We start from the raw sequence: 11093 nt of genomic DNA on the forward strand, positions 1-11093 counted from the left end.
TCTCACTTGGAATTCCAAATGTTCTTCCTCTCGTTTACTTCCCAATCAAGGGCCATCCCTTGTTGGGTCAAAGTCGAAAGGGTTCCTGAAGTTTACGGGGAGTTCCGAATGGACTATGATTGTAGGTCTGTAAGACCTAGAATTTGGCAAATTTTCCATCGGTGACTATGGTGCCGACAAATTCCCAACGGTTTTGGATAATTTGACAGAATACTCAAGAATTCCCACAACACTAAAAGTGTGTCTCAGGAATTTTGACTCTAAATTCCAAAACTCTTGTTCAGAGAACTTTGTGGAAAGTATCTCCAAGGGTAACGTTTCTATGGGTTCTTTCTTACTACGAGGGTGGATAAGTAGTCATTATATGGAGAAATGACGAACTGATCCCAGTAAGAAGGCGTACTCCACTCATTTAGCTCATGAATACTATGGACGTATTGATCCTATCCGAGGGGTATCACTACGAACTCGAAGTGTCCGCATCGAGTTTGGAAGGTAGTCTTTAGGACATCCTTCCCTAACACTCGAACTGGTGATATTTGGATCTCAGGTCCATTTCTGAAGTAATTCTTTCCCTGTGGTTGTTCAATCAGTTCGTTTATACGAGGTAGAGACAACAATTCCTAACGGAAGTCTTAATGAAGTCTCCGGTCGTTGAGGTACATAAAATGCACTCCATCGACTTCTGGTAAGAATAAGACCAGAGCTCTCAAGGGTGAGAAGCCTGGTCTTCTAATTCTATTGTTGAGTAGTTCGTTGTGTTGTCTGGGCTGTTCTTGTATCTTCCGTAGGTGTTTAGACTGAGGGCGATCTTATAAGAGTCGTATTGGTTCTAAGTTTGTTCTCATGCCAAATGCAATTACTCGTAGTCTCGGGCAGTCTCCGCCCTGAAGTTCATACTAGAATTCATACCTGGTTCAATGATCACAATTTCTTGTATACGAGTCATATATAATTAAGACTGAAAAGGTAGTCGAATAACTGATTCTTCCTTAACCTCACGTCCCATCGAGGGAAAAGAAGTTAAAGTGGAATCATCAATTCTAAACCTGTAGAACATTGATTATATATCACTCCCATGTATACGTTCTTCAGTGATAGATCAACCGTATGAAGCCTGGAATTGAACTTGACGTACTGCATGAGCAATACTGTGGGGATTCCTTTGGGAAGGAAAAGAACTAATAGGTACTTCATGCACGAGTACTTCGGAGTTCTGATATGACGGCTTCGCTAAAAGACGTTTACTGAGAAAGAGATGCACTTATGAAGCTGGTATTGCGAGGATCGAATGGAATCGAGTCATATGATAATGTCGAAATCATACAGAAACTTAAAGACATTAGATTTGAACATAAAACGTTTACAGACAAAACAACTGTGCAACCATGAACAGAGTTACAGTACTTTTAGATTTACTACAAGATTGTTGCTGCGAACAAGGTATACTACAAAAGACAAGTATACGCAGCATGAGCATCCCTAAACGGGCGGGATCTCACAAAAGATAAGACTCTAGTTGCACTAGTTTTGGATAGTTTATAAGTTTGTTACAACGAAACGCCTAAATTTACATTAACGTGGGTCCGGAGTAGACTCTCCTGCGGCGGTGGTTGGTAGTAGACTTTTGTTTGGGCCAGCAATTGCTGCCCCTGGGTAGTTCCTTTTGTAGTGACTTACTTTGCCACACCCGTAGCAAGCCTGGTTCCCACTGGTGTTCGGCACTTGAGCGTCTTGAGCTGTTGGAGTCTTGCAATAACGGGCTGTATGCCCCTTCCTGTTGCAGTGTGAGCACTGCATCTCCTTACAAGGTCCATAGTGGTGAAAACTGCATTTAATGCATTTTGGGAGAATTCCAGCATAAATTTTGGCTGGTTTGGGGACCATTGGGACGCCCGAAGGGATGGTAGTTGGAGGTGCTGATGTCGTGGCTGTGAAGGTTGTTACTGGTGGTTGTTTCCTGTTCGCCCTTCGAAGCGACTTGTTCTTCCTTTTGGCCCAAAACTTCTGGTTGTTACTCTTGGCCTCGGCACTCGGGGTACCGTGGTAGTTTGTTGGTCGTTGCGGGGCTAGATTGTTACTTGGATTGGAATGATTGATAGCGATCTTGCTAACACTTGCGTTGTTAGCGTTCAGGTGGGTCAGAATTGTGACATCCCCATTTTCACGGCCAGAAAAGACCGATTTTGTTTATGCTTTATAAAAATCAGAGTACTTCATTTTATAAAAATGTTGCGGAATTTGTTCCCAGAAAAACATGGTAAATACGTTATTAAAACATTTTTGATGAAACGTATTTATTTCATTTTAAAACGTTTGGGATGTCATCGTTAATACAGAAACATAAGCATAAACAGAACTTACAATTATTTACACTAGTGATCTACATCTCTTTAAATCTCTCAGTGTATTGTGACTTCATATCAACACCTGTGATAAAAATAAACTGAGTGGGTCAGGTTGGGAAACCTGGTGAGCACATAGGGTTTTCAACCCACAATAATATAATTATTATTTTTAAACATCAAAAAATCAACCCAATTACCCATTCCCGTTATCCTCACATTACGTCCCTAAAACATCTAACACAAGGGACCTAGTCAAAGGACTATCATTGGGATGGAGTATATCTGGTGAGCACACAGTTCACACAGTTCGAATAAACACACAGTTCGAATAAACACACAGTTCGGTTAAACACAAAGTTCGAATAAACACCTACAGGTTGCGAGCCTATTAGTGTTCCACTGGACTGTCTAGAATAGTCCGTGGTCGTCATCTATACTCCGCTAGATGACTAGATCATCAAGAACATCTATAACGAGGCATCTCATTATTTTATTTTATCACACAGCAACTAATACATCTACCCATGTTTTACCCAACACATTTTGTAGATATAAAATACATATACAGTTTAAATCATTGAAAGCATGTATAAAACGTTCATCCAGCATAGATAGCAAGTATACAGATAATATACACACACAGCACGTAATTTATATAAAATACTTCATATCTATGTGTAAGCTGAAAGTAACTATGCACTCACCTGAGAAGGTGGTGACTCGGTACTCGGACATCGCTTCGTTTACTTTAAAATAATTTCCTTTGACGAAACCTAGTATTATCACCACTAGATTTTAGTCTAATATTACCGTGACTAATTATTAGTCTTATTATTATTATTATTATTATTATTATTATTATTATTATTATTATTATTATATAAGCGTTTAAACAATACTTTCCAACTACTATGTACAGACAGGGGCCAGACATAAAACACCGGAGGGCAGGACCATTTTGGCATATAGCACTTCTGAAATCCAACAACCCTATGCGGCCCTTTAAACCAGATTCCCCGTACCGCGAGTAGTTAAAAAGATATTATAACGACACTTATATAATTCATAATAATAGCTCAAATATTTATTATAAATTTATAATAACAATACTAATTTTAAATATAAACTATATTTAAAATAGGATAAGCATAACTTACTTACAAGGGGATTTTAGCTAGGAGTCGGGCTCTGTAGGGGCAGAACTTCGTCGCTGAATCTTTCTAAGAAAGATTCGTGCAGCGCTTCAGCGCTCACCTTACTATACTAAAACTACAGAAAGAGAAGTCGAATCACGAGGGACCGAAATGCTCGGGGGATAAGGAGAGAAAGACTCTTGAATCAAGAGAATGGTGCAAGAAATATGAGAGCCCAAGCCTCTTATTTATAGTAATTGAATTCACAAAAACTACCCTTCATAATTACTTAATGACCTTATAGTTATATAAACAACTAAACACCCCTTTATAATACTATTTTAAATAGATTTAATGATATTTGCACTAAACTAATGTCGAAAGAACTCAACATTAGTCTTATAATGACCGCATCGTCGATACCTTTCTAATGATATATACATATGTATATATATGTGTACGTATATATGATTTATACTTTATTTTAATACGTAAATATGCTATTATAATTTGTAACTCGTTCATATGAACTCCGTTTTTGACGTTATTTATATCCACGCGTAGGTGGAGACGTATTCTACAACTTTCATTTAGACTCCGTCGGCTAATTTTGACTTTATTTTTAAAGTTATATTTTTAACAGGCCAGGACAGGATTGGTCCGTTAAAATCTCATAACTTCTTTATTCGATGTCCATTTTCGTTTGTATTTTTATCGTTACGCTACTAATAACGAGATCTTCGATTCTTGTTTAGGTTGTGTCGGCTAAAAATCAATCGATCTAAAATTCGAATTTCGGGTTGTACACCGCTAATCCGAAACTTCGAAAAATCATAACTTCTTCATACGAAGTCAGATTTGGGCGTTCTTTTTATCGATGTTCTTAGTTTAACATATTCTACGACTTTTGTTTAGAGCGCTAAGGCTAAATCTCTATATATCATAAATTTACTATTTACGCTTCCCGGCGCCGTGCCGGTTCCGACGCGAAACTTCGACGGGTCATAACTTCTTCGTTATAACTCGGATTTCAGCGTTCTTTATATGTACGGAAACCTTGTGACATATTCTACAAATTGGTTAAGATTATTTATTCTAAATAATATTTTTGTCAAAAAGTCGTTTTCGACCCCTATTGCCTCTAAATTGACTAGCCCGGATCTGCGGGCGTTACAAGAATAGCTGACACGACAGCCGAGACTGCAGCTTGAAAGGTAGCTGCATCAATTTGAAGAGTTGGTGTTGGGTTGATGGGATGATCGTTTTTCTTGGGATTCATGATTCTGTTACACCGAAAGAAAAATGAATTTGTGAGCGAAAATGGTTGAATCTAAACGTAGTTCTATCGCTCATGTAAAGAATAGAAGTATGTTCTCTAAGGTTCGACCTACATCCCTATGATGCAGTCCTAGTATGGAATGGAAGTATGTTCACGAAGGTTTGACCTACATCCCTATGATGCAGTCCTAGCAAAGATCGAGAGTAAGTTCATGCAATGGTCTCAAGATGTTTGTCGTTCTAGCCGAGGTATCGGTGGTTGGCGAATAACGTGATCCAACCATTGAAAGAGACTTGGAGATGTCTCCGGAGTTAAATTGCTATAGTTCAATGACTTGACTAGAGCATGTTTCAAATAGACTCTAATGAAAGTATGATAAGAGTATTCGAATAAAGAACGACACAGAAGTTAGCCGACTGTCAATATCTTTGATATTCATGACGTACAAGTTCGGGAAAATGACCTTATAAAAAGGTCTTACATCATATTCAGAGGAGATAGTCCCTGACAGTAAAAGACCTAACTAAAGTACTTATATTACAAGATAGTTTCATAGAAAATGCCACATCGGGCATAGACAGGAACACGATTCCTTTCTAACAACGAATATAACGTAACACGTCCACTACTGGCGACGGTCATCCCTCTGGTGAACTCTCAGTTCAGCCAGTTGGCGTTCCACATCAAGTAGGTGTCTTTCATACACCCTCTGGCGTACCCGAAGTTCCATGACTTCAGCTCGTGATTCAGCGAGTGCTTGCAGCAGGGTTTCATGGTCTCTCTCAGACCTCTCACGAGCATGCTCACGGCGACTGGTGCGAAGCATATGCATTCCTCCATTTGTATCAACTTTTGTGATACGTTGTAGAGCTGTCCTGTCCTGAATTTCGTTTCGGGCAACTCTTCGGATCAGAATTGGCATGATCCTGTCTGCTGAGCCCCCATTGCTCAGGTCATAGAAGCTTCGGTCACCATTAAATGTCATGGGCTGATCTTGTCCTTGGCTCCATGTTTCCAAACATTCCACCCACTCAGGCGTCGGGCCATGAAAAGCCGGTCGAGGGTTAGGAATCGGAAAGGGAGCTGCCTGGGGTAGGTTCTCAACCTCGGGTTCGGAGATGGCATCGTCTGAAAGGTCGTCAGCATGGTGATCATTCAGAGGGATTGGATGATCATCATCTGGTTCTTCTCCAAACCATCCAACAATTACTTCGTTCGGAAGGAACAGGTTGTCGTGGGGATGGAATCCAGCCATGTTATCTACGCGAGAAAAGGGATGTAAGAAATAGCTAAAATAGACGAACTAACTTAGATAATTACAGTAAGACCAAATACCCATATGGTATTTCTTTATGGTGGTGTTGGTAAGTTTTTAGACTTGTTGCCATATCACAACCATTCTTGGGCATATGCTAATCACTCCTCGGACCAGCATAGTTGATCAGGCTATGCCATTCCCAAGACTGACTATATATCCCCAGGCTTACTTGTGATATTCAACAATCGTAATATTTTTGTTCTTGTCATTGTAACACTGATTTTAGTATGAATGCAGGCACGTATACTTACTTAAATATTTTATTATTTAGAAGTATAACTCTTAGACAGAGTGTTTTTAATCCCGATGTATTTATAGTTAGTATATCTTTTATGGGTTGATATACTATATTCACTATAAACAATGCTCTGATACCAATCTGTCGCACCCCAAAACCACGAACGGTCGAAACGTTCAGGGGTGGAGGACGTCATGTACAGTATCACAACAGTGTAATATAATAAACAAGCAACAACATCATCCATTGCATTGTAAGTAAAGTTTTAATACATGTGTTCTTTCATTGTAGTAAGACACCAAAAATATACAATCAAAATAAAAGACGAAACTTGTCTGCTCCGTCTTCTCAAAACCTGGCCTCCGTACCTGTCTACTGATGACCTGAGAATACAAGTTATTTTGAAAGCGAGTATCAGCTTTAAAGCTGGTGAATTCATAAGTATATAAGTGTCATTGCCTTTGTTTTGTGAAAATCTGTTATGAAGGCCATGTAAAACGTTAAATGAAAATGTTGATTTACGTATGAAAAACCCTAGAAAATCCCTTATTTTCTATCAGTTTGAGATGTAGTCTTCTACCAAGACCCGAATGTTTTGTTTGTAAAATGATAGTTTTTCCTTCTTTTGACTACTACATACAGTAACTAGTCTAACTCATCGCTTATGTGAATATATCACAAAATAAAGTAAATAGGAAAATATAACCATGAAAGTATTACTCTTGGGTTACCCGGGGATAACACAACATCGCTGACACGAAAGATATAACCTAATGAACATCCGAAGATTGTTCAATTTAACCTCTGTGGCGAACAGTAGATTCCAGGAATGGTTAGTCCCGTAACTGACTTTACATCGATGTAGTCGAAGTAAATAACCTAATGAACATCTGAAGATTGTTCAATTAACCTCTGTAGCGAACGGTAGGTTCCAGGAATGGTTAGTCCCGTAACTGTCTCCTAATATATGTAATAACAACCCAATGAACATCCTAAGATTGTCCAATTAACCTCTGTGGCAAACAGTAGGTTCAAGGAATGGTTAGTCCCGTAACTGACTCTACCTTGCTATAAGCGAAATAGATAACCTAATGAACATCCGAAGATTGTCCAATTAACCTCTGTAGCGAACAATAGGTTCCAGGAATGGTTAGTCCCGTAACTGACTCCCGTTGAACTGGGATGGGCAGGACGATTTACTGAAGGTACTAATAATTCATCCTAATGAACCGAGGTTCAGATATTCATGTAAGTATACACAGGTCGATGTATCTACGTAAAGGTATTCATGTAATGTGTTCATGTAAGCGTGTTCATGTATCATGTAAGAATATGTAAAGGTACTCATGTATCAGGTAATGTACTAGTAAAGACTCATGAATGAACTGACTCTTGTGTGATTCCTTGTAATAGAAGTAATGTTTGATATCTTCAAATTATCCCTATGATAATTTACTATAATATAACTGATTGATCATGTAGGTTTGTACACTCTTACTACTCAAGGGTGTGGGAAACTAAATGAAAGATGTAAACTATAACATCAATACATATATAAGAATATAAGTGTATATGCATAGTTTAGTTCAAGAATGAAAAATGGTTTTTGTAAGACATCTTATGGGTTTTGAACAATAATTAACAATGACTTGATGTCATTTTAATAAACATTTCAAAGGTAAAACATTTGGTAACAATGTGCTTTTAAGATGTAAAACCCTTTCATGCATCACATTTTGTAGCATGTGAAATCTGTTAAATGACAAACACAGTTATAAAATACATATATATGATTAAATAACATGTTTGTTTCTACTTGTATCCCCCCCCATTAAGCATTTAAAATCATTTAAAATATTGATTAGGGGTATGAACTCACCTGTAGTTGGGGATTGGGATGAACTGAACGGTATAGGATGGCTAGGTGTCAAGCGAGGACTTGTACACACACTACGATCCTAATGAACATATAATCACACATATAGGCACTCAATTAGACTCAAATCACTAAGTGATGATGTTAAGACATCCTAGACATAACAAACACTTTACATAAGTGTTTTAAGCCTTAAGGATTGCATCTAAGCTATTGTGGGACAAGGTATTTGTGTTTAGGGTTCCAAAGGACCCTATATGAGAGTTTACTCCCCACATACCATTACCCATGGAGTTTACGGTTGTAAACTCTTGAGTTTACGGCCGTAAACTCCCAACCATGGGGGTTTGGTGTGTTTTGAAGTCCCAAATGATTCCTAGAATTATTCTATCTTGGTGGTTAAATTCTTGAAAGGGTTTAAGGTCTAGAAACACTCCATTTAGGAGTTTACGGCCCTAAGGCCATTCCCCTTAGAGTTTACGGCCGTAAACTCTAAGTATGGTGTGTTTTTGATGCTTTTAAGTCTCTTGCACTTGTGGTATAGGTTCTAGACTTTTATTCCAAGCATATGAGGGCATTAGGCACACTTTGGTGCCCCTTTTAGGAGTTTACGGCCCAAGAACCATGTCTTGGCTGTAAACTCACTTTGTTAAGTGATTTTGATGTGGTTTGGTCCCTCCATTAAGTGGGTAACAATTTCTTGTAAAGGTCTAGGGTTTAGGTGTCATAAAAACACCCCTTTTGTCCATTTCAATGGAGTTTACGGCCTAAGATACATTTGGGCCGTAAACTCTCATTTGTTTGTGTTCTTTGATGTGTTTAATGCCCTAGATTTAATGGGAACAAGACTAGGTAATTGTCTAAGGCTTTAGGAGCCTTAAAAGTACCATTTAGTGTTTGAAATTGGAGTTTACGGCCTATGATAATATTGGGCCGTAAACTCCCAAACTTGGGTGGATTTTTGGTTGTTTTCTTGTCCCTAACATGCATACATACGAGTCTAAGGCTTTAGCATAACACAAGGGTCGGTTTTGGCTTCGTTTCGGGAGTTTACCGCCCAAGAACACCTTGGGGAGTAAACTCCTAGATCTAATGATTTAGCCATCTAAATCATGTTATAAGCATCTCTAAGCATTCTAACACTACTAGAAAGAGTTACTCACGTTTTGGTATAAAAACCCGAAGATCCGTCAGAGAGAAAATGGCTTTTCTCTAGTTGGAAATGTGAATAATGAATAATTTGGTTCAGAAATCTATTTATAGTCCTGAAATATTTTTGGCAGAAAAATATTTTTATTCCTGTAATGATCTCTAATATAATAGAGTGTCTGAATAACAGTGTTGCACAAAACCCTAGTGCACCCACTCTCCTGATATTTCCTGAAGTATAAACCCTGAATTACTCAAACTTACGCGAAAAGTCTAAAAATTAACTGTGACTGCTATAACTTCTATTGAAGTGATATAGTTTGTACATAATGGAAATTTCGGATTGTCACATCATCCCCCTGTTAAAGGGAATTTTGTACCGAAATTTGAATTTAGGCAAGGAAGTATGTACGAATGATCGAGTCGTGAGGAGGAAAAACTTCCAAACCGATTGGTTCTAGCGCTCCTAAGTGAAATCGGGTTCTCGGTTGGTATCCCAACGAACCTTCACTAACGGGCGACGGCGTTGCTTCGTCCGCTTGACCACTCGGTCGAGGGTCACTACGGTTCTAATACGAAGGCAAGGATCTCATAAATCTCGATCTCGTCGAGAGGGATTACGAAAGTCCTAATTGAAGGATATTGTTTCAAGTTCGAGACGTGAAGGGGAAAATGTACGTTACTGAGTTCGCGGGGTAGGTCTAGTTTGTGAAATGCAGGACCGATTCTGGTAAGAATCTTAGAGGTCCTAACTATATCGGATTTTTAGCTTTCCACGCTTTACGAAGCGTATTAAGCCGTTCCCAGAGTGAGGTTTCCTAAAGAATTTGGTCTCTCACTTGGAATTCCAAATGTTCTTCCTCTCGTTTACTTCCCAATCAAGGGCCATCCCTTGTTGGGTCAAAGTCGAAAGGGTTCCTGAAGTTTACGGGGAGTTCCGAATGGACTATGATTGTAGGTCTGTAAGACCTAGAATTTGGCGTATTTTCCGTCGGTGACTATGGTGCCGACAAATTCCCAACGGTTTTGGATAATTTGACAGAATACTCAAGAATTCCCACAACACTAAAAGTGTGTCTCAGGAATTTTGACTCTAAATTCCAAAACTCTTGTTCAGAGAACTTTGTGGAAAGTATCTCCAAGGGTAACGTTTCTATGGGTTCTTTCTTACTACGAGGGTGGATAAGTAGTCATTATATGGAGAAATGACGAACTGATCCCAGTAAGAAGGCGTACTCCACTCATTTAGATCATGAATACTATGGACGTATTGATCCTATCCGAGGGGTATCACTACGGACTCGAAGTGTCCGCATCGAGTTTGGAAGGTAGTCTTTAGGACATCCTTCCCTAACACTAGAACTGGTGATATTCGGATCTCAGGTCCATTTCTGAAGTAATTCTTTCCCTGTGGTTGTTCAATCGGTTCGTTTATACAAGGTAGAGACAACAATTCCTAACGGAAGTCTTAATGAAGTCTCCGGTCGTTGAGGTACATAAAATGCACTCCATCGACTTCTGGTAAGAATAAGACCAGAGCTCTCAAGGGTGAGAAGCCTGGTCTTCTAATTCTATTGTTGAGTAGTTCGTTGTGTTGTCTGGGCTGTTCTTGTATCTTCCGTAGGTGTTTAGACTGAGGGCGATCTTATAAGAGTCGTACTGGTTCTAAGTTTGTTCTCATGCCAAATGCAATTACTCGTAGTCTCGGGCAGTCTCCGTCCTGAAGTTCATACTAGAATTCATACCTGGTTC

The sequence above is a fragment of the Lactuca serriola genome, chromosome 5, assembly GCF_051521515.1.
Source record: "Lactuca serriola cultivar US96UC23 chromosome 5, Lser_US96UC23_V15, whole genome shotgun sequence".
NCBI classification, from domain to species: Eukaryota; Viridiplantae; Streptophyta; class Magnoliopsida; order Asterales; family Asteraceae; genus Lactuca; species Lactuca serriola.